General features: G+C 39.0%; 2 long non-coding RNA genes and 1 other non-coding gene across 6 annotated transcripts in view; 1 reads left to right on the forward strand and 2 right to left on the reverse strand.

The window, feature by feature from the left end:
* Positions 1 to 25,495, reverse strand: part of LOC109447520 (uncharacterized) — an 83,638-nt gene extending 58,143 nt beyond the window's left edge. For 3 of the 4 annotated variants that reach the window (XR_012494595.1, XR_012494593.1, XR_012494594.1), the window contains exons 1-2: positions 24,998 to 25,495; positions 20,234 to 20,290 (exon numbers count right to left, since the gene is read on the reverse strand). This is a non-coding gene — a long non-coding RNA (uncharacterized LOC109447520). Of the gene's footprint in view, positions 1 to 15,906; positions 15,953 to 20,233; positions 20,291 to 24,997 lie in introns of all 4 variants that reach the window. The other variant, XR_002137374.2, reaches the window with a different exon arrangement.
* On the reverse strand, positions 10,496 to 10,558 carry LOC141568059 (U7 small nuclear RNA). The gene has a single exon (XR_012491074.1). It is a non-coding gene; the product is annotated as a U7 small nuclear RNA (small nuclear RNA).
* Positions 25,496 to 25,501: 6 nt separating the features above from the next.
* LOC141570529 (uncharacterized) overlaps positions 25,502 to 26,529 on the forward strand; it is a 37,201-nt gene continuing 36,173 nt past the window's right edge. The window contains exon 1 of the long non-coding RNA XR_012494611.1: positions 25,502 to 25,992. This is a non-coding gene — a long non-coding RNA (uncharacterized LOC141570529). The remainder of the gene's footprint in view (positions 25,993 to 26,529) is intronic.

A 26,529-nucleotide genomic window follows, 5' to 3' on the forward strand; every position in this document is an offset into this window, starting at 1 on the left:
TTTGGGCAGAATTTTTGTACAAAAGTTAGTGTAAACATCCAGGGAATGTCGACACTCTTTCCCTCCACAACCTTGTGGTTTGGAGCTGGGACAGGGACAATAGGGGCTCATGGGAAGGGAATGTGATTGCCCTCAAGAAAGGACTGAGGTTGCTGGATGAGGTTATATAAAATAATAATGTGAAACACAAACAAAACCCAATTTGTGATGTGAGAAACTTGTTTACCCAGGCTGCAATATATTACAATAGTTCAATACTTTTTAAAATAATAGTAATTGTTCCTGGCCACTACTCTAGCATTTCACTGACCTAACTAACCAGATAGTAAAGAAGAGAAAGAAATCAATGGAAATCGTAAAGGAAAAAGGAGAGAACAGGGAGGTAGAAGGAGGTAGGAGGGTGAAAACGGAGAAAGGAAAGGCCCTTACCCTCAGCCATCCCACCCTTCCCCGCTGCTCTTTTTCCTTGGAGGCAGCATGAAGCGATGACAATCACATCAGGTAGATATTATTATCCCATCATGTTCTCTTACAACTTTGATTTCTTAGTTCATCCTCCAGAAAGTCTAAAAAGGAGAATGTCAGCAAGTGACAGGACATACTTGAGAAGAAAATGTGTAGACCTAGCACTCTAATCTCTCATCCTGAAACCGGCTTGAGCTTCCTCTCATGAAGCCACGCAAGTCTTCTGTGGTCGATATTAGGGTGACCACACACGTGCACTCGTAGCCTGGTTTTCCTGGGACAGTCCTTTTTTACCTACGTACTCCTTATAAGCTCCCATTCCACTTTCAAAACTCCAAGTTTGGACGATATATGACATGAACACCCCAGGCAAGAGCCATGTCACTCGACACCCACCTGCGGCCTCCTTTCTTATTCCTCCGCCATCACACTTCTCAACTTCAGAGTCAGGAAACTGCTTCTGGCTCCCTGGACACAACTTGCTATTTCACCCTTCTTTTTGATGACTTTCGCGCTTCCTTAAGGTCTGTTACTTTATTTACAGCAATATTGATGCCATGTGGTGTCTGTCTCCTTATTTGACTATTAGTTCCTTGAAAATGGAGACTGTTTTGATTACATCCTTTGCACTAGTGTCTCCATTATATCCAGACATATTACATGCTAAGTACAAGTTTGATGAAGGCATAAATGAAGCATGTCAAAATTACATATATACATAAACGAAGATAGGAAGAAAGTAGATAAAACTGAAATTCATAATCACATTAGATTTTTAATGTTTCAGATGACTTACAGTTTTTAAAAAATTTTTCTAAGTGAAATATTTTTTTAAATAGCAAGGTTGTGTATAGCATATTTTTGAGAGATTTTTAAAAAATGGTTCAACCCTCAGTTACTTCTTGAAGGGTGAACTCTCAGTTATTCTGAACACAGCAGATAGTGCTTGCCACTTAGTATGTACTCAGTAAGGGTTGAATGAAGAATCACGCATTTGTCATGAGTTAGAAGAGAAATGAGAAGCTATAAAGAATAGAGACCTATGCAAACCTATGATTTGGATCATTATTTCACTTAAGTGAAAAGGGAACCCATTAGGCTAAGGGTGACCAGGTTGCACCACCCAGTTCTTTGGAGCCCCCTTGTTGCTGGCTGGGCAGACACTCAGAGGATATTATATATAAATTATAAATCCCCATCTTCACCAAGGCAAAAGAGTGACTGCCCCTCCAAAGTTCCAGACAACCCTCAGACTGCCCCTTTGCTGTTCTATTATCTCCCTGCTCATTGTAATCTTATTTGGGGGAGGGAGAATAAAAATGTTGAGGTGTTTGGAAGGAGGTCCAGCACACAGTCATTTATTTGGCCAAGGAGTACTCTGATGGTTCTTTGTCTGGAAAAGGTTAAGAATCATAGGTATTTTTAAATGTTAGCTAATATACAAAACTTGTAAGAGGAGAGGAAGAAAATTCTCATTAGTCATGTACCAGGTTCTGTGATATGTTCTTTCAGATTTATTTTAAGTAATATAAGTAATCACAATATCCTTGATTTTATCATCATTCAACACTTAGTAAGTGCCGGAGGCTAGATCTGAATTCAGGTCTAGTGGTCTACTCATGTGACAAAAAAGCTCTCCACCTTTGGTGATGTGGATAAAAGTGATGGTTCTGTCCTGGAAAAATGGCACTGGGAAAAGTGCCTATTCGTAGGTTGGAATATATCATTCTTCACAGACAGCATCAAAGAATCTCAACAAGGACAATGAATGCCTGTTGTTCACATTACATGTTTGAGAATATAATATATCTCTGACAACTAGTGTAGAAATACTTGAAGTCTGGAATTGTTACTTGCAACAAAAATTAAAAATTAAAAATCAAGCCTAGTCTCAGTGGTGATTATACGGGTGTTTTCAATTTGTGATAACTCATTGAGCTGTACATTTAAGATTTTTGCATTTTTCTGTATGTATGTGATACTTTAATTTTCCAAAAGTTTGTTTTTTAAAAGACTGATGAAAAAGTTGTTGTGGGAAAAATAGGATATGTTCTAAGTTTAAATAAGCTAAGTAAGCCACACAACCTCATCCTGATTCTTTCTTCTTGATCTGTGAAAAATAAAGCTAATGAAGAAGTTACCACTTTCTTCCAAGAGATAAGTTTCTATACCTTTACTTGGTCAGTGCATGGTTGAGTTTCTATTAGGTTGGTGCAAAAGTAATTACGCTTTTTGCAATTATTTTTAACCTTTTAAACTGCAGTTACTTTTGCACCAACCTAATAATTTAGGGTTTTTTGCCTCTTACCTCCATGGTAAGAAATTAAAATGTTTCTTTCATTCCTGTATTTTAAAACAAATTTCCTGTGATACTCGGAGCCTGCCAATAAATCTCTCACAATCCTACATTTTTCTTTTTTGGTAAGTCTCAGAATGATTTACAGAAAACAAATATCTTGCTTCAGGTTTGACTGGGACAAATGAATCTATAAATGTTGTGGGATAATAGGAAAGGGTGGTGAAACATTTGTAGACTTTTTCATGAAAGTCATCAGAGAAAAAGTAGTTATTTTACTCCCTGTCACAGAAGCATCATCTTTTCATTTGGTTATAATATTCACCCAGAATTTAACCCATCATTTGCTTGGCTGTCCTGAAAACAAGGTACAATTTGTCAAATGGGAAACAGTGAAGGCACATATATACGATAATCCTCATTGTAGCCAAATTAGAGTACTACCCCAATACTGACAGTAGATTTCATAAAGAATGTATCAGTTTTAATGTGAAATAAATGTTACACCTTTTTAAAAATTAATATATTGAAAATATGGAGTTGGCGAAGAACTCAAGTGGTAGTGTAGTTAGAGTTCCTAAATTCATCTTTGGAAGTGGTCTTACCATATGTGTAAGCTGAATTATTTCTCTACATTACTATACACAGCAGCCTAATTTGATTAGCTTATTTCAATTATATTCTTTATTTCAACATGCTAATTTGAAAAATTTCAAACCTACGGGAGAGTTAAAAAAAATAGTACAATACCACTATGTTGCACACCTGAAATTAATATAATATTGAATGTCAACTGCAGTTGAAAAATTTTAAAAAGGGGGGAGAAGGGGAAGGGGAAAAAGAAGTTCAAATTTACAGGTATAAAAAAAAATAAGTCAGGGGGATGTAATGTACAGCATAGGGAATATAGTCAATAATATCGTGATAATGTTGTACTGTGTCAGATGGTTGCTGGACTTATCATGGTGATCACTTCTTTAGGTATAGAAATGCTGAATAACTATGGTGTGCCCCCTGAAACTAATATAATATTGTATGTTAGCTATGTTTTAATAAAAAATCTTTAAAAAAATAGTACAATGAACACCCAATAGGCCTCACCTAACTCCATCAATTGTTAACTTTTGCCATATTTCTGTGTGCTGTGTGTGTGTTTGCTAAATCAATTGATATTAACTGGCTGATATCACCTCTGAATACTTTAGCACGCATCTCTTTAGAACAAGGACATCCTCCTACATAACCACAATACCATCATTGTACTTAAGACAGTAAGCAAATCTCAAGTCACATACCAGTGGTGCCAAAAAAATGTACGAATACAAATGGACACTTTGGTCAATATTGCTCAAGCAGTGGTTCGCTGTAATCAGAAGTGTCCAGACACTGATGGTAACCACTTTGAACACCTCTTGTAATTGCAGAAGTCAAACGTGACTTGTATTCATCTTTTATCATTATATATTGAGTATTACAATTTTAATACAGTTTTCTTTTCTTAAAATGTGTATACATTTTTTTGCACCCTCTGTATATGTCAAATCACTATGTTGTAAACCTGAAACTAATATAATATTGCATGTCAATTGTAATTGAAAAATTAAAAAATGATCTAAAAATAAAGCAAATGGGTCAAAGTTCAAAAAACAAAACAAATGACATTTAGCATTGATAAAAACACCATCTAATATATAGTTCATAATCAGCTGTCCCCAACCATCATAATTTCTTTAATCAATTATTTTTGGACAGAGGATCCAATCAAAGATCACACAATGCATTTAGGAAATCATGTATCTTTTAATATAGAAGGTTCTTCCTCCTGCTCCCCACTTTTTTTTTTTTTCTGTCTTTCATGACATGGACATACTTTGAAAAGTTCAGGTCTGTGTCTTGTAGTATGTCCTACAATCTAGATTCGTGTGATGGTTTTCTCATGATAATTAAAAATGTTTGTGGAAAAAAATACACATGCATACTGTACATTCCTGCTGTTTTTCCATTACAACCTATATTTTCCCATTTCTGAGACTTCACTCACACAGACCATCTCTTTAATTAATGCCCTTCCCCCACTGCCTCTCTATAAGGCCCAGTTAAGTATTTAACCTTCCCGAGGTGATTTCCCTAATGCCCTCCATCCTGAAATAATTTTTGACTATCAGAATACTTTAGCTTTTCTTTCCTTACAGCATTTACATTTTCTTTTTTTACTTTGTATTATTATTTTTTCTTGTTCATGTATTTTTTTTAGCTTCTCTCCAATGAAAGTGTCCTAAGTGCAGGCCTAATTTATCTTTGACCTCCCTGGAATCTAGCACATAATGTTTCACAAAGTAGGCAATCAACATATATATTTATTGAATGAATGAATAGATGGATGAATAAATGATTGAAAATGTTATCTCTGGTTTCTGAGATACAGTGAGTTGCTTAAAAATGTAATGTTTCTTTAAAAGGTTTGAAAAATTTCTTTATAAGTGTACTTTCTGCACCCAAAATAGTCTAAATTAAAAAAAAAAATTTTAGTTTTAATAAAAATAAAATGTTTATTATATGCCTTGGTATAGCTGTTTTAAAAATTAACTTGCTAAGCATTGATGGAAGACGTTCAATCCGAACAGTTTGTTCATTAGCTTTGGAAAAGTCTTATATTATTTTTCTGATAATTTCGTCTTTTGTGTGTTTTGTGTTCCATCTGGAATAAACTGATCCTCTACATCCATTACATTTTCTTTCATATTTTCTATCTTCTACTTTCTGAAAGATTTCCTTCCAACCTATTTATTGATCTTATTAAATTTTGGAAATCATGTTTTTAATTTTCAAGATTTTTTTTAAATCTCTGTAATTTTCCATTTAATATGTTTTTGGAGTGGGGTTGATCACAGGTAACTAAAACCAAGGAAAGCAAAAGTGCAGATAAGGAGACACTACTGTAGTGAAGACTTCCTGTGAACTACTTATACAATACAGTAAGGGGGTAAAGCAATAAAGCATCTACGTATTGTGGGAGGATGGACTTTCAAGGAGAAATCATCCTTTTAATAGATCGATTTGTTTAGACTGAAATACGAGCTTCTGTAAATCCCTGAGGTATAACTATTCAGATATGCTGTTCATTTTCCCATAAAATAGTAAATATTAACTACCTTTTTTTTTTTACTGTTTTATTTCTATTTATTTATTACCTTTTTTTTATTAGTTTCAGGTGCACAAAACAAAGTAACACTTAGACGTTTATCATTTATATCCCTCACACTGTGTCAACCCCCCCCCCATCCACTAGCCCTTTGACATTGCACACAGCCATTTCCACTGTCTCTATTCTTAATGCTGTACTCCGCTTCTTGTAAGTATATACATACATATATATATATATATATATATATATATGTATATATATATATATATATATATACACACATACATATATATATATATAATTGTAGTTGACATTCATTATTGTTCAGCTTCAGCTTCAGGTGTACAGTGCAGTGATCAGGCATCTACATCATCCCTGAGGTGGTCTCCCTAATGAGACAAGTGTCCATCGGATACCCTACAAAATTGCTACAACATTATTGATGACATTCCCCAAATTAACTTTCATAACCCCGTGGCAATCTTGTGGTTACTGACTGTTTTCTAATCCCCTCACCTTCCCCCTTATCGCCCCCCCCATCTAGCAACCCTCAGTTTTTCCTCTATGTCTCCGAAACTGTTTCTGATTAGTTCATTCACTTATTCTCTTCTTTAGATGCCACATATAAGTGAGATCATATGGTATTTGTCTTTCTCTGTCTGACTTATTTCACTTAACATAATGTTCTCTAGGTCCATCCATGTTGTTGCAAATGGTCAGATTTCTTTCTTCTTTATGGCTGCATAATACTCCATTGTATAAGTGTACCACAGTTTCTTAATCCAGTCATCTACCGATGGGCATTTCAGTTGTTTCCATCTCTTGGCTATTGTGTATAGTGCTGCAATAAACATAGGAGTGCATAAAGATTTTTGAATTAGAGTTTTGGATTTCTCCAGATAGATACCTAGGAGTGGAATTGCTGGATTATAAAGTAGTTCCATTTTCAGATTTTTGAGATACCTCCATACTGTTTTCCATAGTGGCTGCACCAATCTGCAATCCCACCAACAGTGCACAAGGGTTCCCTTTGCTCCACATCCTTGCCAGCACTTGTTGTTTGTTGATTTATTGATGATAGCCATTTTGACTGGGGTGAGGTGGTATCTCATTGTGGTTTTTATTTGCATTTCTCTGATGGATAGTGAGGTTGAACACTTTTTCATATGTCTGCCATCTGTATGTCCTTTTTAGAAAAGGATTTTTGTTTTTTGAGTGGCCTTTTTAATGGCATCCATTTCTTGCTTTATGGATGCAATGTCTTTTCAAATCTCTATGGAAATACTAATTAAAACTTACTGAAATTTTCTTCTGTTTCCTGCACTACCTCTGTTTAAACTTTCTTAAAGTCTACTTATTTTTATCTTGGGTCTTTCACTCATTCATAGTAAAGGCATTTTAAGTATAGAAACCTCTCTGTATGCTGAAAAGCTGATTGGGAACTCTGTGTACCTGAGCAGTGTCTGCCAACTATCAAGTGGGCTATATGCTAATTAAATGTTGAGTTAGTTATTATGATGTGTAAACTTCCAATGGCCAAAACATGGAGATCTTTTTTCTGACGTCATTCAATTTCTTTAAAAACGAACCTTCCAGTTTTTTGCCTGGGGTATACCCCTTCTGATTGCTGAAATATCACCCAGCAGAGGGTGTGTGTGTGTGTGTGTGTGTGTGTGTGTGTGTGCGCCTGTGTGTCTTCTGTTCCTCATTCAGACTGACAGTTGACTCCCTCTGTTTTCAGTCCCTTATTTCACCCCTTCCCTCTATATCCTGTGCATCAGCACGCCAAGCCTCAGCTTTATCCTGCTCCATCCATTACCACTCATCTTCCATCTATGTCCATCTGCCAGAATTTTGTTAAAATCTCTCACCCTCTGAGGGCCTCCCCATCTTCTTGTAATGGGTTTATATGGTGTAGTTGTTCCTTTACCATCATTTTGGTAGACTCTTGAGATAGAGAGGAGATAAATATAAACGTGGAACTATTTTCCAAAATATCGATTCCAAAAAATCAATTTGCCATCTTTAATCAGACTGCTTAATTTTAAAAGTGTGTGTGTTACAAACTTCCCCTCTGTAAATTTGCTCTTGTGAATAGTGTACATTTTCTGCCTATAAGATTCAAGAAGTGATTCTCTCCATGTGACTATGGGAGTAAGGTGCAGACAACCTTGGGTGGTTTCGAGTTTCCTACTGAGTAATCTAGACAACAGGAAAGTACTAAAGATATTGCTTAGGGAAGTGTGAGATACACTCTTTATGACTTTAGAAGTCTGGTTACTTATTTACAACTGGGATGAGGTAAATGGTCAAACAACAAGAAGAGTTCTACAAACCATTTAAGTTTTTAGTCTGCTACTAAACTGCACTCTTGTGCATGTCTGAATGTTCAGTTACCCTGGATTTCCAACATCTGGGAGAGAAAAGAAGCTGCAGCATCACTCAGGCCCCTCCCAAGTCCCACTCACTCACAAAGAATTTACTCTTTGAGCCACTATAACATTGGCTGGTTACTCACACCACAGATTCCTCAGGATTGGCTGACTGAGGGGTTCAGGAAAGTCGCAGAATATGTGAAAAGCCACATGAAATCAAGAGACACTTTAGAACTCTTTAAGCAGATCTGAGGGCTGTGCAGTGAAAGAGACATTGATGGAGTTGAAAGGGTAATTATTTTCCGTGCCTGGTGAGAAAGTTGCTGAGATTTGAAAATCTTTTCCTGAGATGTTATGTCACCCACATTCAAAGAACTCAAAACAATATCAATAAAATACTATTTTTGGCCAGACACTATAGCAAACTACATGGTAATGATGATTGAGAATTAAAAATGTAATATTTTGTGCATGTTGGATGGTTCAGAATAATCACATTTGGGACCAAATAAATTATTGCTTTATTATTTTTATATGACTACTAGAACATTTTAAGTAAACTGTCTGCTAACCGAGTCACAATCCTTTCAGATTGTTTTCGGCTGTCACAGGTATGCAATTTCCACTACACTCATATGTAACAGCTGAGTGGTAAAAAAAATGAACTTTAAATTATGGAGAGGAAAAAGTTGGATGTGACCATTTTGTAAACCCCTATTTATCCCCTACGTAAAGTTTCTCTTCCGGATTCCTGCCAGCTTTTTGAAATCTATTGCTGGGAACTTCCTACAAATCAAACAATGAACTCCAGGCTGTTAGTTGCCCAGAGGCTGTGTTTTTCCACAGGGAGAGAAGTTTGTATCTTAAGACTCTGGGGATCAGAGTAGCACCTTAGAGTTTAGGGTAAGGTCTGGGATTATGGCTCAGCTTGAGGCCACAGCCCCAAGACCAGCTTTACTAAAATTCAATGTAACAGTCATTGCTTGGGAACTATGTATGGCTCACGGTACTGATCAAACAGGAACCAGAGCTAGACTTTGCTCTTGCTGTTTACTGAGGGAAACATGAAGCTAGTAGTTAGAATAGGGCAGTAAGTGCTGTGTGCTACAACAGGAGAGCCTCTTTCCGACCTGGAAAGACAGGAGGTGCTTTACGCAGGAGATGGTGTTTAAGAGGATCCTCACATGTCTCATGAAGCTATGGGTTAGTTACTGGAAGTTCCCATCACTACCGGCTCTCTGACACGCTGTGGGGGAGGGCAGGAGGAGAGAAGGAAGTAGAGATTGAATCGGAATTCCCCTGAGAGGCTCAGAACTCCAGGGAGGCCCTGGTACTAACTCTTTCCTCCTACACGACCTCCAACAAGGCTCATTGGAGCTAGAAGCAGGTTTCAAGCCTCAACAGCAGCCCCTGAGACTCACAGAGGAAAATAAAGGTATAATAAACCAGGGGTGCCAGCCGCTGGTTCTCTCCTCTCATCTTAGACATGATTTGTTCAGCAAAGATCTGAGCAGCTACTTCTGTGCTACAGGACAGAGATTCACATATTATAATAAAGTAGATATACACATAATAATAATTACCATTGGTTGAATACTTGTGTGTGCCAGGTATACTAAACACTTTCATACATCTTCTCATTTAAAGTTCCTAAGTGCCTTGAGAGGAATAGGCTTTATTTTCTCAATTTTATAGATGAAGAGTACTGAGACTAAATAAGGTTAAACAATAATAACAACCACACACACACACACACGACCTGGTCTTTCAGCTGAGGAGTGGCAGAGCCAAGATTCAAACTTACATGTGCCTGATTTTAAGACTAGTGCTGTTAATTGCCATGATATTGTTTTATAAATAAGATATGGTTTCTGTCTTCAATGAGCTTACAGCATACAACTAAGAATAAATCCAGGCCAACATACATAACTTTTATAATAAGAAGGTTCTTTGTAAAAACAAGCTAGGCAAAATAAACTGAGTGTAATAACGGAGATATAAGAAAATTGCTGAAAGACTGTGGTAAAAAGAGTTACAGATTTCAGGAAGACCTCAGGGGAGTGGCAATATTAAGTGGTTCATATAAGAATTTTTCCGAAATTTCACAAAATGATTAAAACCTCCAATATTCATCTTTAAAAATAAAATGCTTCATCCCTTACTATTTTCCCTATGTATTTTTTTAATCTTCCTAATCTTTTTTTTTTCTTTTTGGGGGGGCTTCTGGTGAAAACTGAAAGACCTACTAGACAAATTTTTAAAAAGCTGTAAGCACTAATTTTCCTAATCTTAAAATTATGAGTCACTAACTTATATCTATGGAAAATGTCTAAACAGAATATATCATTATTCTTAGCATTTTGGTAGTTTGAATTAAGTCAAGCCCTTTGTGGCCCAGTCTTAGCATAATGTAAAATTCAGAGAAAACAGTGCCTAAAAATATTGAAAGCAATTAAAATCTTCACTTCAGAAAGCTCTGGGTGTGTGCAGTGGTTGCAGTGGGTAGATACACTCAGTGCAGAGCAAAACTTACAAAGTAGCTTTTTCCTGTCATGTCAACATTCCTCCCCCACACAACAGCTATTCTTCAACATCTCTACCAATATTCTTTCAAAAACTTGAACACTCTCCCTTTTTCTTCCCCTTTCTTCCCTGGGATCCAATCTATTTTCTTCCATCCGTCAGTCACTTCTTTCCTTTTCAATGAAGTTTTACCAATCTTTCTTTGGCATTTCCCTCCTACTCCCCCTAGCACGTTCCTTTATGTGCGCGTATACACACACACACACACACACACACACTTACTTGTGCACGCTTCTTCATTCTACTAACGAAGACCAAAAGTGAGGGAAGGGTAAAAGGTTAGGCGGATAACAGCAAAATATTCCTTAATATGTGAGAGAAAACGGGCTGTGAATATTCATGCCTTGATATTTATTATTGTCATACATTTTATTCTGTTATCTATAGATAATAAAATAAAACTTTTAATTTATCAAAATAGCATATTGCCATGGATCTGTAGCAACCAAAAGCAGAACACTTCTGAAACGTACTTTGGTTAAAGATTTAAAGAGTCTGAAAGGTAAATATCAGTTAAATATTTCTATGTGTTTTTCTAAGTGTTCCTAGGTGAAAAAAAAATCCCTACAGGGCATAAGAATAAAGAATGGCAAATAAAGCAGCAGCAGTGGCTGATAGATGTTAAAATTAATTTGTCAGTTTAAAAAGCGGGTGTTTTCCGATGATGAATAACATGAGTTCTACCAAACCAAGGACGACGGGGAATTTCAGGTAGAGAGTCCTGAAGTCCTGATCCCTTGTAGGTGGCGTGGAGGGACAATCCACAGAGGCTGCAGTGTGTTAAATGTGTGGATGAACAGCTGAGGACAGCATCTGGAGGGGCTTCTGCAGACCCCGGGGCTTGCCTGCTCTTGTTTGCATGAGCTCTGTCTTTACAGAGAGGCCGAGAAATAGAAAGAAGACAGAGACTTCTTCAGTGGTGTTAATGATTATTTCACATAATTTGGGCTATAGTGTCATGGGGGCTTCAGTTCACAAGATTTGCAGCATTGTGTTAACTGTTAGCACATTGAATTATTTCAAGCACGAGAAGCACATTATACCTTGAAAGTGCCACACAAATATTAAGTTGATCATTAGATGACTTAACCAGATGAGTAGTGTTTTCACAAGTCCCTTGTTTTGTTCTCACCAAATCTCCTGGGGCGACATAACAAGTGTTATCAAAACTATTACAACAATATGAGGAAGTAATTAAGCAGTTATTGAGTCCTCTGATTTCCAAGATTAACAAAAATGTAATTATCATACAGTGAATTTAAGATTGATGTGGCAATACAGATTTTATCATTAAATGCGTTTCTGTAAACCAGATGGGACAGGTGAGAGTATTTCTTGGGTCAAAAACTTAGGCTCCATCTCCCATTTCCTCCGTATCTCACATCTATCAGCAAATCCTGTCAGCTCTCCCTTCAAAATACATCTGCCTTCTGGCCACTTCTCAATCCCCACCACTACTAGCAGGCCACCGTGAATTCTCATCTGGATGGCTGCGTTCTCTGCACAGAATTCTGCAGGAAGAGGTCTAAAAATGAGAATCAGATCACATTACTGCCCTGCCTGAGAACCTCTGTGCCCTTCTCACCTAACCAGTACCTGCCTCCTATGTCTCCCATCTCTCCCCCTCCAGCCCTCTTGCCTTACTGTCCCTGTATCATTCCTAATTTGTTACAACCTCTGCACCCTTAAACATGCTGTTTTCTCAGTTTAGCAAATACTTTCCTCAGGCTTTCAAATGGTTCCCAGTTTCACATCCTTCAGGGCTCCAACCAAATATGCAGAGGTGTTCCTTGAATCCTTATCTAAATAAACTTCTGCATCCCTGCCACTCAGCGCCTCATACCCCACTTTATTATTTTTCATAGCATTTATCATGGCCTCAGAGTTTACTATTTACTCATTGCTTTTTCCCCTCCCTCGAAGGTAAGTGAGCTCCTTGGAAACCAGGACTTTGTTCACCGCTAAATCGCTAAATCCTAGAATAGTGCTGAGGATGTAAAAGGTATTTAAAGGACATTTGTAGAACAAATGAATGAATGGTCTGCACCCTAAAGTGAGCGCTTGTCAGGGCCCCAGGCTGCCTCTCAGGATGGAGTATGGATCCAATAACAGGGAGTAAAAACAATGGCAGATTTGGACCTAGGACAGTCTCATTCCAACCTCCGGATCCCATCAGCGAGTCCTCCCTCAGGAGCAGTGTGCTGGACTGAGAGGAACAAGGCTTTGGGGAGCGAACTGGGTGGGAATTCTGGTTTGTCACTTGTTTTGGCTTTTAGGCAGGTTACTTCACCTATATGAATCTTAGTTTTCTCTACTAGAATAGGAAATAAACTTTTATTGTGTTAAACTGTGGAGATTTGGAGGTTGTTCCAGCCACCACTGTTAATTACCCTGACAAACAAGGATCACGCTCCTTGCTCTTCCATTGTGTCCTAAAACCCTCCTTTTCCCAGTCTTCTTTGCCTCACAAATCCCTTCTTCCCCATCTCCCTACACCCATTCTAGGATCCTCCTTTGACTCATCCCAGAACAGTAGGGGAAAAAAATTAACTTTTCCTCAAATTTGTATTTTGAAAATTTTCAAACATACAGAAAACTTGAAAGAATAGTAAAATTAATACTGGTGTGCTTTTCACTTAAATTCACCAATTATAACAATTTTGCAATATTTCCCACACACACTGTGTCTCGTCTCTCTCTCTCTCTCTACACACACACACACACACACACACACACACACACAACTGCAATCAATCTGATACTTCACAACTAAATACTTTATCATCCATTTCCTTAGAATGGACATTCTCTTACGTATCACAGTACCATTATTACACATAAAAATTTAAGCATTAATTAAATATCATCTAATAGTCCATAATCAAATTACCCCTAAAACAGAATTTATTTATAGAATTTATTTGATCTAAGATCTATTACATTTGGTTATGTCACTTTTAATTTAGAATATTTTTCCTGCCTTTTCCTTTTTCATGACCTAGAAATTTTGAAGAGTCCAGGTCAGATAATTTGAAGAATGTCTCATAGTCTGGATTTGTCTGTTTCTTCATAGTTAAATTCAGGTTAAACATTTTTGGCCAGAATATTCCACAGGTGATGTCGTACTTCCCACTACATCCATTAAGGGGCATTTAGTGTCAGTTTATTCCGTTATTGGTGATGTTAATTTTTTTTTAATAGTATTGTAAATAGTACCAATAGTACCAATGTTTCTTTCTTTCTTTTTTTTTTTTTTAAGATTTTATTGGGCAAGGGGAACAGGACTTTATTGGGGAACAGTGTGTACTTCCAGGACTTTTTTCCAAGTCAAGTTGTTGTCCTTTCAATCTTAGTTGTGGAGGGCGCAGCTCAGCTCCAGGTCCAGTTGCCATTCCTAGTTGCAGGGGGCGCAGCCCACCATCCCTTGTGGGAGTCGAATTGGCAACCTTGTGGTTGAGAGGACGCGCTCCAACCAACCGAGCCATCCGGGAGGCAGCTCATCTCAAGGTGCCGTGTTCAATCTTAGTTGCAGGGGGCGGAGCCCACCATCCCTTGCGGGACTTGAGGAGCTGAACAGGCAACCTTGTGGTTGAGAGCCCACTGGCCCATGTGGGAATCGAACCGACAGCCTTTGGAGTTAGGAGCATGGAGCTCCAACCTCCTGAGCCACCAGGCCGGCCCCGATGATATTAAATTCGACCAATTCCTTTATGATAGTGTCCACTAGATTTCCCCAAGGGAAAAATATAACTTTCCCCTCTGTTCTTAATAAGTAATTTGATAAATATGATATTTTGAGACTGTGTTAATATTCTGTCCCCCAAAAGCCTTTCTCTTAATGCTTTTAGCATCCCTGGATGATTGTTTTCCTGAATCAGTTATTACACTGGGGACTGCAAAATGGTGATTTTTCTAAATCTCTCTTTCCTTGTACATTTATGAGCTGGCATTCTTCTGTAAAGAAGTGCTTTCTCTTTTACCTCTCTTCTCCATTCTCGCTCTCTCTCTCCTCATTGATACTTTTTAAGTTCAAAGTTTTATAATCCAGTATTCAAACAGATCCATGGATCAGCAATGTCCGCATCGCCTGCACTGCTTAACAATGTAAATTTTCAAACACCACCCCGACCTATTCATCAGAATACTATATCTTGGGGCTGGAGGGGTGGGGGAAATTCCTGGCATCTGTGTTATTACTGACATTATTCATTCGATGCTCAAACTGTCCCAAACTTGCCTAGGAGAAGCCCCTTCAGGCCCAGCACTGTATTTGGTTGATATGTCCTATTAGTCTTTGAGAACTTCCTTGTGTGAGGGGACAATCATCTTATACTTTCCCTACTTGGCTGTGTCAGACCTGTAGTTAACCACTTCTCCAAGGAGCCCTGGCCCCTTTCATTGGGGAATGGTATTTAGAAATCAAATAGGGATGCTAGCTGCTCTCTTTGTTACTGGTATGTCCCTGTTTACAGGCCCATTCAGTAGAAACAGCAAGGAAATACATATTTTTTAAATACTGATACCTCCAAATTGAATCCACACCATAGGATTTTCTGCTATCCTCATTCCTGATTTGTATCCCTCTTCTCCTACAAAGTGTCAATATATTGTGGACAAAAAAGGGGTTCTATGGAAAGTAATTTCACAGGGTGATCTGCTCATAAATTCCTAACTGGGCAGGTCATGGTAGGCAGTCAGACCTCAGGCACATAATTTTAGTAAAAGGCTTATCTTTGCCTTAAGCTACCCTGTTTCCCCAAAAATAAGACCTAGCTGGACAATCAGCTCTAATGCGTCTTTTGGAGCAAAAATTAATATAAGACATGGTCTTATGTTATATTATATAAAACCCGGTCTTACAGTAAAACGTAAGATAAATGTTTAGTAAAACAGGAAATAAGCTTTCCTGTAAAACAGGATACCGGGTCTTATATTAATTTTTGCTCCAAAAGACACATCAGAGCTGATTGTCCAGCTAGGTCTTATTTTCGGAGAAACACGGTAGCCCTGTCCATTGTTTCTGTTCATGTATGTAAACATACCTCTCGAAATCTTCTTTTCAGACCCCTCCTTCTCAAGTGTGAACCCCTAAAGAGAGCACAGAATCTTGTTAACTATCTTAGAATCTGACCTCTGCCTTGCTTTCTCCCACATCCCTGTAATATTCCTTACATTCCCTTGTTAATGTCAAATGTATAAAAGAAGCTGCAAGCTGTCATTTCTTGGAAGCAATTATCTGTCTGTTGAGATCTTGCTTCTAGGCTTCTCTGTTTGGCTCAAATAATTTTTTTTTTTTTTTTTTTTACAGGAGTTTATTGTGGAACAGCGTGTTTTTCCAGGAGTCCTTTCAGTCTTAGTTGTGGAGGGCACAGCTCAGCTGCAGGTCCAGTTGCCGTTGTTAGTTGCAGGGGCACAGCCCATCATCCCTTGCAGGAGTTGAACCGGCAACCTTGTGGTTGAGAGGACGCGCTCCAACCAACTGACCCATCCTGGAGCTCAGCGGCAGCTCAGCTCAAGGTGCCGTGTTCAACCTTAGTTGCAGGGGGCAGAGCCCACCATCCCTTGTGGGACTCAAGGAGTTGAACCGACAACCTTGTGGTAGAGCCCACTGGCCCATGTGGGAATCGAACTAGCAGCCTTTGGAGTTAGGAGCACAGAGCTCCAACCGCCTGAGCCACGGGGCCGGCCCCTCAAATAAATTTTTATAAAAATTCTCTACAGGTTTGGACATTTCTTGTGTCGATAATATTTACTCATTTGTCCTATGTTGCAACACAACACAATATTTTCAGAATCACAATACCAATATCACCACCTCTAATTAAGCCACTCAGGAAAGTTCATTATTTCTTTTCAGTTCTTTCTGTTCTTATTCAGAGTGCTATGTTCAAAGTAATTTGACTTCTTCTGTGGTTATACTGATTTCAGGTTGATTTTTGCTATCTGTGTTCAGTTTTATGACTTGACTCTATCTTTTTGAATTAATATTAAGTTTTGAATTCACAGAGTATTTACATGCCTTAAAAGTTAAAATTACATACAAAAGTATATTCAGAGAAGTCTTGCTCACATTCTAGCCATTCCTACCTATCCACAACCTGTAACCATTTTCATTAGCTTCATGTTTATCTTTCGTTTTCTCATAGCAAAACAAAACAAAACTAAAAAAACCCCAAAAAACAAATACATATAATTATATTCTTGTTTTCCCCTATTTCTTAAAGGGCTACATTTTATATACACAGAATAAATAATTTTAAAATGAAGATTTGCTACCATATTGTGGATGAAAAGGGTTCTACGGAAAGTAACCTCACAGGGTGATCTGCCCATAAATTCCTAACTGGGCAGGTCATGGTGGGTAGTCACGCCCCAGGCATATAACATTAGTGAAAGGTTTATCTTTGCCTTAAGCAAACTCTGTCCATTGTTTTTGTGCATCTAGGTTAACACACCACTGAAAGAAGGGTAACTGCTTTAAGAGAGCACCTAACCTTGTTAATTACCCTATAATCCAATGCCCCCTTGCTTTCTCCTACCTTCGCATAATCCTCCTTCCCTCCCTAATTCCAAATACATAAAAGAAACTGCAAAACTGTCACTCTCTGAAGCATTTGAGATCTTGCTTCCTGGCAGCATTGTCAGTTTGGGCTAAAATAAACTCTTATAAAAATTCTCTACAGGTTTGGACATTTCTTATGTCAACAATACTCATTATTATATTAAAGAAGACATCCTCCTTTGTACAACAAACTGATTTTCATTCCTCTCTCTCAAGTTATACATAAAGTGGCATTTTATTTCTAAATCAGGTTGAATTTTCTTTAATTTTAAAGCATTTTCCACCGGAGTTCAATGTACCTACTGTAGTTGCCTATTAGTGGGAAACATGAGATTGTGGTAACAAGATATCATCCTCTGGTTACCAAGGGATAACCCCCATTATGTACATAGTTACCTTTCTGCTCTTGTTTTAAAGCAAATGATACACATTACATTTATTCTATAATGTAATCTTCAGTAAAAAATACACTGACCTTACTTTGTAAAAATAAAACTCATATATCTATATACACACACATAAAAACTTACATAGAAAATATAAAACTCACCAAAATGTTTGGGTGGTTACATTACAGATGGCTAGAATTCCTGCTAATTCTTAGTACTTTCCAAATTTTATATAGTGAGTGCATGTTATTTTTATATTTAGAGGAAAAATATTATTTCTAAAGAGCTGTTAAGTCAACTGTAACTGAAAAATAAATAAACAATTTTCTAAAAAGAGCTGTTTAATTTTCAGAGCCTATATAAAACACGAGTAGATAATGCATAGTGTTAGAACTGTCATTTCAACTGCACTGATCAAAAGTAATAAGAAATCCTTTAAAAAACCAGAAATATTGCAATGTTGGAGGACATTGTAACCAAGTTTGTATAATTTAAGACAAAAACCCTCACAAACCAAAGAAAACAAAACAGCTAACACACTCACTACAGGCCAGGTTCTGTTCTAGCATTTACATGTATTATGTCATTTAATCCTCTCATTAACTATATGGGGTAGAACATTATTATCCTCATCTACTGAGAAGAGATCTGAGACTCAAAGCCACACGGCCACCTAAAACTGAGAAAAGCACTTACTCTGGTCTTTGTATATAATCAAGCTCCTACTGTCAGTTGTTTGGTGAGAATTCTAAATGCACCTCTGTGCAAAAATTCTCTCTTACCCCATAGCTTACTTCACATTCAAATGATCTTCCGCTCATTGCACTCAGAGTCTAAAAACACTTAAGGAGCAGAGAACGGATATTTAACAAAATTAGTTTTTCATCAGAAACAGAAAGTTTGAAAAATAGGGATATACAAGTCTCTGTTTGCACTTTGCTACATTTTCTTCTAGTCTTTATTTTTCTTCAATAGATCTTTTTTGATAATATGGTCATTTGCTGTTTTCATCTATCATCACAGCCATATTATTATATATCTTTCAGATCCATCATTTTTCAGTGTTACATCATTTTCAGTGATGTAGATATACCATAGCTTATTTAACCATTTCTCTGCTGCTGGCTTTTTATGTTGCAACCAATTTTTCATCTAATAATTCAGCAACAAGCATCTTCATGCCTGTATTTGTCCTCCCCCATATTTATCCCTTCATTTATCAAATATTGACAGAACACCTAATGAATTCCAGACACTGGATTAGGAGTTGGGTTTAAGATATTTTCCCCTAGGATAGCATTTCAAGGTTGAAAAGTTTTATGTCTCAATATATATCGTGAAAATGTTTTTTAGAAGGTCAACATCAGATTATTCTAAAAGAATTCTTTAAAAAGGAAAAAAAACGATGTAAAAACTTTTAGTTATTAGATTACTGATGACTACGCCAGTATGTATTGAAACCTCAAAATAGGTATACATATTTGTCGATTTCAAATCACTTCTGATAGGAAAAAAATAATGAAAAAAATTTATAGTAGTTTTTGCCTAGCTATAACTCAAAATCCAGACACAATAAAAGAAAATGGTGATAAATTTGCCTACATGAAAGTAAAAATTGTAGCAAACATTATAAAGAAAGTCAAAAGACAAATATCAAACTGGCAGTTAATATTTGCAAAATACAGTCAGCTCTCTGTATTCACTGGTTCTGCATTCGCAGATTCAACCAACAAATCGAAAATATGCAGAAAAAAATTACATTGTTGCTGACATGTACTATGTAGTAGGCCTCCAATGGTTGTCTCTGTACTGAACATGTATAGACTTTTTTGTGACTATTTTCTAAACTATACAGTATAACAACTATCTACTTAGCACATACATTGTATTAGGTATTATATGTAATCAGATAATTTAAAGTATACAGGAGGACATGTAGGTTATATGCAAATACTATGCCATTTTACTTAAGGGACTCAAGCCTCTTTGGATTTTGGTATCCTCTGAGGGTCCTGGAATCAGTCCTCCTCAGATACTGAGGAGCAACTGTATATCATGAAGATCTTGTGTTTCTAATGAAAAAGAACATTTAAAAATGAAGAAAAAAATAACCAAAACCCTATAGAAAAATGTACAAAAGACATACACATGGTTAACAATAAGTGACATTCAAATGATCCTTAAACAAGTGAAAAAAAATCTTCAGCTTCACTATTAGAGAAATGCAAATTAATACTACAGCTAGATATCATTTTTCACCTATCTAGTTTGCAAAGGTGTGCGAGTTTGACAACACATTTTATTATTCTGTTGGTGAGGCTGTGGGAAAACGCTCTCATTCAACACTGGTGGAAATACAAATGGTATGACTTCTGTGGAGAATTGGACAATATCTAACGAAGACACATTTGCATTTACCTTTTAATCGGATAATCTCTCTTGTAGGAATTCTCCCTGAAGATGCACAACCCATATCTGAAACAACATACGTGTAATGTTAATCATTGTGGCATTATTTGTAATAGCAAAATATTAGAAACAACCTAAATGTTCTTCCATAGAAGACTGGTTTAAAAAAGAAAAAAAGCTATATTCCCAGAGGGAAATACTACTCAGCCAAACAAAAGAATGAAAAGGGGGACACGCCAAAGAGAAACTAAAAGGGCCAAGAGGCAATGGCACCCCAGTAGCAACAAGTACACCTAAAGCCCAGATGATTTTGGTTTCTAAATATCATACCTCACTGAAAGGAACCAGAGTTACCTGGGGTAATGGCAGTTCACTACAAAGTGACCTACAAGTTCAAAGTACAAGGTGAGCTTGAAGTATCTTGTGCCAGAGAGCTAGAAAGAACACAAAGGCTGATGGAGATAGGTCAAAAGTTTATAGTAAGGGGACTTCTACTGACCAAATCTGAGAAAATTTAAGCATTAACCCCCCCCCCCCACAAAACCAACCAGATAGTCATGGGTTATAACACACTGAATAAATAAAAACAAAAACTGTAAGTCAATTTAGTACATGCCATTAAAAACATAAGAAAATAAAAAGGAAAGAAAAGGTGTAAGGTGGGGAAAAGGACAGCTCTTTTATACAGAAAAATGTAGAGGGTTTGATAGAATTGCAAAGTCACTATTTTGCAACTGCAAAGTAATAACTAACCTTGGGTAAACACATGTTATTTGTATAAGATCACAAAATGATTTCCTGAACTATCTTCTGGCTCTATCTATGATCTAGGATTAACAGACTTTGAAATGGAAAGCCTTGATCGGATAAGGGAAAAACTATGGGATCCTTACTTTAGTATGTTTTTTCCTTTCTCCCCAAAGCTGAAAATCACAATTTACAAGTCCAATGTGAGCAGATCCCCAGCTCTTGACCTTGAATTCTTTTCATCTTTTGTCACAAGGCTACAAGATACATTGGAACTACCTGCTAAAGGAGGCTTCAGCATAAACAAAATTGAAGACAAATGTCAAATTGTGACTTAATATTTGTAATATATATCATAGATAAAAGTATGATGTCCCTAATATAAATATTACCGTGTTTCCCTGAAAATAAGACGTAGCCAGACAATCAGCTCTAATGCATCTTTTGGAGCAAAAATTAATATAAGACTCAGTCTTATTTTACTATAAGACTGAGTATAATATAATACCTGGTCTTATATTAATTTTTGCTCCAAAAAACGGGTTACAGCTGATTGTCTGGCTAGGTCTTATTTTTGGGGAAACAGGGCATATTGTTATTTTTATGTTAAAGCAGTGGAGAAAAAGATCCTGTTTAGCCTGTTGAGCCAGATAAAGTGTCCCATCTCCAGCCTAAAGCATGCATTTTGGGAGGAAAGTAAAGCCTCTCAACATTTCCTTGATCTCTAAGAGAGAAAGATAGAGGGCAGAAGCCCATAATAACGCTGCTCCAACTCAGGGTAGGGTCTCCACAGGTCACCCACCCATTTCATCCTGCTATTATCTGTTGGCCAGTACAACTGTTGGCTCAGTGTAACTGTTAAGAGTACTCCCTTTCACTCTCAAAAGTGTCTAAGTTTGGACCATACATGGTTTCCCTACTTTTAAAAGCATGAGACCCCTCATACTTTTCAGGGAAGACTTCATTTGGCTGATGTTGAAGGGTAAATGCCAAGCTCGAGAGAGGAGCAAGACTGAAATGTGGCAGAAATGGTTCCCCCCACAAATTTCCTTGTTTTAATCTCTAGAACTATAGATGTGTTACCTGACATGGCAAAAAGGAAACATTGTATAATTAAGTGTGCTGAGATGGGAAGGTTCCTGGATTGTCCAGGTGAGCCCAACCTAGTTACGCAGATCCTTAACATTGGAGAAACTTTCCTGGCTGAGTTCACAGTTAGAGAGAGAAGTGACTGTGGAAGAATGCTCAGAAAGATGCAACACTGCTGGCGTTGAAGATGAAATAAGGGGCTCGTAAGGCAAGGAATGTGGGCAGCCTAGAGTGGCTCAAAAAAGCAAGGAAACAGATTCTCCCCTAGAGCCTCCAGGAAAGAATACAGCCCTGCCAATACCTACAGAACTGTAAGATACTAAATCTGCGTTGCTTTGAGCCATTGTGTGGTAATTTGTTACAGCAGCAACAGAAAACTAATATATGGAATTGACAGCAGTTCTAACAAGCCTTGAGGGGGCTAACAAGCCATCCGCTCATTTAACAAATATTTAAGTCCTTATATATCCCTGAGCCAGTGGAGAATAAGATGGACATGTGTCGTGCGGGAGACCCTGCTCGCTGCGCCATTTGTCGTGCAGGGCGGCCTTGGGGGTCTCTGCTCCGGCTCCCCACATAACGCAGGATAAGGTGACGCCAAAAAGGAACACCCACGGAGCCGTAGGTAGGGGAGTCATACCACTATAGTCTCGCTGGGGGCTGGGCTGGAGACACAGGAGGCAGGAGCCACAGGATCCGCAACCCGCCATCTACTTGTCTCTGCCAAGCAATCTCACTTGCTAGCAATCCGCTTCTCTGCAATCTGCAATCCACACTCCGCCGCTTGCTAGCTCAGCCACCATCTTCTTGCTAGCCCCCATTTTCTGCTAGCATAGCCTCAGCAGTTATATTAGTGGCCAATGGCTCACTGGTTACAGCTGATGGCCAACTAGCCAACAGCTGATGGCCATGCAATCACAGGTGATGGCCGTTTACTACCTGAGCCAGCACCTTTCCACGTGAGGCCGAGAGCCTGGAAACTGCACTCCTGGCTCTGTCCCCACAAACTCCTTGACAAGTTGTGGGGACAGAGCCCCAGAAAGCAGTTTCCAGGCTCTTGGCCTCACATAGACAGGTGCTGGCTCAGGTAGTAAATGGCCATCACCTGTGATTGCATGGCCATCAGCTGTGGCTAGTTGGCCGTCAGCTGTAACCAGTGAGCCATTGGCCACTAATATAACTGCTGTGGCTAGGCTAGCAGAAAGAATGGGGGCTAGCAAGATGGTGGCTGGGCTGGCAAGTGTGGATGGCGGTTTGCGGACAGTGTGGATCCAGCCTCCAGTGAGAGTATAGTGCCGCCAGAGAGAATATAGTGGTATGACTCCCCTACCTATGGCTCCGTGGGTGTTCCTTTTTGGCCTCACCATATCCTGCGTTATGTGGGGAGCGGGAGCAGACACCCCGCAGGTCGCCCGGCATGACAAATGGCGCAGCGAGCAGGGTCTCCCGCACGACAAAGCTCCACTAGGACAGAGACCAAATTTGTTTTTGCTCACTACTAAAGGTACTTCAATCAAAAGAGGGTAGCTTACGCTGTGGTAACCAACAACCCCAAAAGTCTGTATCTCAAGAGAAAAGTTTCTCTTTCACATGCAACATGTTCATCATGGGTCACCATGGGGGCTCTGCTGGTCTTCACCAGGGATGCAGGCTGAGGAAGCTATCACCGTGTGGCGTTAAAATTAAACGCAAACAGAGACCAGCCTTGAAGGTTCTCTGAGCAGATAAAAAAGTGTAGTCATTAAATTAGCTTAATTACCAATCACTGTTAAGACACTGCTTTTTCACTTATGTAAGCTGCTTTGTACCAGCATACTCCTGAGTCCCATTCCACGTCCTGGTTTGAATGATCTAGTTTTGCAAACTGTCTTTTTAGTGTGTGCACAATAATTTTTTGCCAGTAATTCATTGGTTTTACTTTGGCTATTTCTGAACCTTTGACATTGGAAAGTTGCCTGTTGCTGGGCAAGCGAAAGAGGGAAAAGAGCTCTGGAGGACCAAAAAGTGGCAATTAAATGCTGTATCTGAAAATAACCTGTCACATCCACTTATACCTCATTGACCCAGGGTCAGGAAGTATAATCCCGTTACCGCGTTTCCCAGAAAATAAGACCGGGTCTTATATTAAGTTGTGCTCCAAAAGACGCATTAGAGCTTAGGTTCAGGGACTGTCCTCCTGAAAAATCATGCTAGCGCTTATTTTTCTAGTTCGGTCTTATTTTCGGGGAAACACGGTACGTGCTGAAAGGGGGTGAAATTGGCAACATTTGGTGATGATTAATGATGCTTAGCATCAATACTAATTCAACAAATGAATCAATTCGAAGGAGTAAGAGGTTTTATCTAATGGAAACAGTGAACAGGAGGAAAAGGAGACAGATGGTCAGCGACTAATTAGATGGGCAGGGTGTGAAAAAGCGGTTTGACTACTAGATTTTCAGTCTGGATTAGTGTAGGAAGGGTGATGCCAATTGAAAAAAAAAAAGAGATTAGGTGCTGTGGGGGTAGAGCCTCAGAAAGTAGTTTACAGGCTCTCGGCCTCATGTGGAGGGGTGCTGGCTCGGGTAGTAAGATGGCCATCAGCTGGGGCTGGCTGGCCGTCAGCTGTAGCCATTGAGCCATTAGCCACTAATATAACTGCTGTGGCTACGAAGGAGAGCCGAGGAGAGTGAAAAGAGAGTCGTCGGTCGGTTGCAGACAAAACGGACAGCAGGTCGCACGTCCAATGAACCCAGCCTCCAGTGAGACCGTAGTGGTATGACTCCCCTACCTATGGCTCCGTGGGTGTTCCTTTTTGGCCTCACCATATCCTGTGTTCTTGTATGGGGAGCGGGAGCAGAGACCCCGCAGGCCTCCCTGCACGACAGGTGCACATTTGGATGTGTGCCTACGTGTGATTAGCAGAGTGCAGCTGAGACACCTACATTTTGACCTCACCTTTTGCTGGGTAAGATGTGCAATCTCCGCTTCAGGCCTTTTGCTCAGGATGCACACTGTTTCTCCTCTGTGTCAGGTGCTGCGGACTCAGCTCCAAATGAGAATTGGTCGCTGCTCTAGGGTGGATGGACAAACACACACAGGTAAGAAGGATGTACGGTGCTTTACATGAATCACTTCAAAACATTTCCTAAGATATAGTTATGTTCCTTTTATAGTAAAGATAATTGACGATCTGAAATCCAGCGCTGCTATGTAATCTTGTGCAAATCACTTCACTTCTCTGAGCCTTCGGTCTTTCAGTTGTAAAAGGTGAATACTTCCTAGGAGTGTTGTGAGGACTCGGGGCTGGCGGAAGGGTCAGAGTCGTAAGACGCACAGGTACGGCGCGCACCACACACTGCTCAGACCTCCCTTCGCACTTTGCTGGGGACCAATAACCAGAGAAGGGAACGGGGGGTTGGAGGGGGATGGAGGGGGGACTTCGTCCCGCCCTTAGCCGCGCAAAGAGATGACATCACGCTCACCCTTGACACATCCGGAGCCGCCCCGAAGCGGAAAAAAGACGAGACCCGACCCACCACTGGCGCGACGCACTGACGTCACGCCACTCCCGGCCTCCGCTGCGCGCTGACGTCACTCCGCGGGCGACCTTGCTTCCAGACCCGGGTCTCCGGAGCGCGAATGTGAGAGGGGCGAGCCAGTGTCGAGAGCGGTGGGTCTAGCGTGGAGTAATTGTGACATCAGTGTGTAGTGACCGACGGCTTTGGGCTCCTTAAAGGGATGCATCTGAAACAAGAGGGCGCCTCGTCTGATGGTTGCACCGCGACTGCCTGCCGTTGGGATGGGTAACTCCCCAGAGCAATGTAGTGCTGTCTCTCTGGAGAATTAATGGAAGAACATGACCGCTAATTCAAAATTCTTTCAAGAGTTGCATACACGTATTTCCTCTACCCATTTTCCATTCATTCTTCAACCCGTTCCATCTGTTAAAGGTTAGTTATTTTAAAAAAGGTAAAATCACAAATATATTCGTATGCAAATGTACAAATAAAAAATGAACGTGTCAGAGTTTAATTCATTAATGAGGAACCTGTAAGATGTTACAAAGAATCCTAACGAACATATAGTTTGTAAGGTATTCTGAAATGAATTTACACATCTCCTTCCCCTACTTCTCCTCCATCCAATGGATCAGCAAATTATTTTGACTCGATTTCCAAAGTTGGATTTATCTCTTCACAAACACCATCTCAACCTGAGCAGAAATTATCTATGGGACACACTACTGCTTCCCAATTGGCCTCACCCCCAAATGGCCTCACCTCTCAAATCTGTTCTCTACACAACTTCCAAAGCAATCAGAAAAGAAAACAACAACAACAACAAAATGACAAAAAGTATAATCTAGATTATGTTGCTCCCATTTTTTTAATTTTTGTTTTTTTCAATTGTATTTATGTTGCTCTCTTTTTTAAAATCAACCAGTAGTTTCTCCTTTGCTAGGAGAATTAAATCCCCTGCACTCCTTA

This window comes from Rhinolophus sinicus, linkage group LG01 (assembly GCF_036562045.2).
Source record: "Rhinolophus sinicus isolate RSC01 linkage group LG01, ASM3656204v1, whole genome shotgun sequence".
Taxonomy (NCBI): Eukaryota; Metazoa; Chordata; class Mammalia; order Chiroptera; family Rhinolophidae; genus Rhinolophus; species Rhinolophus sinicus.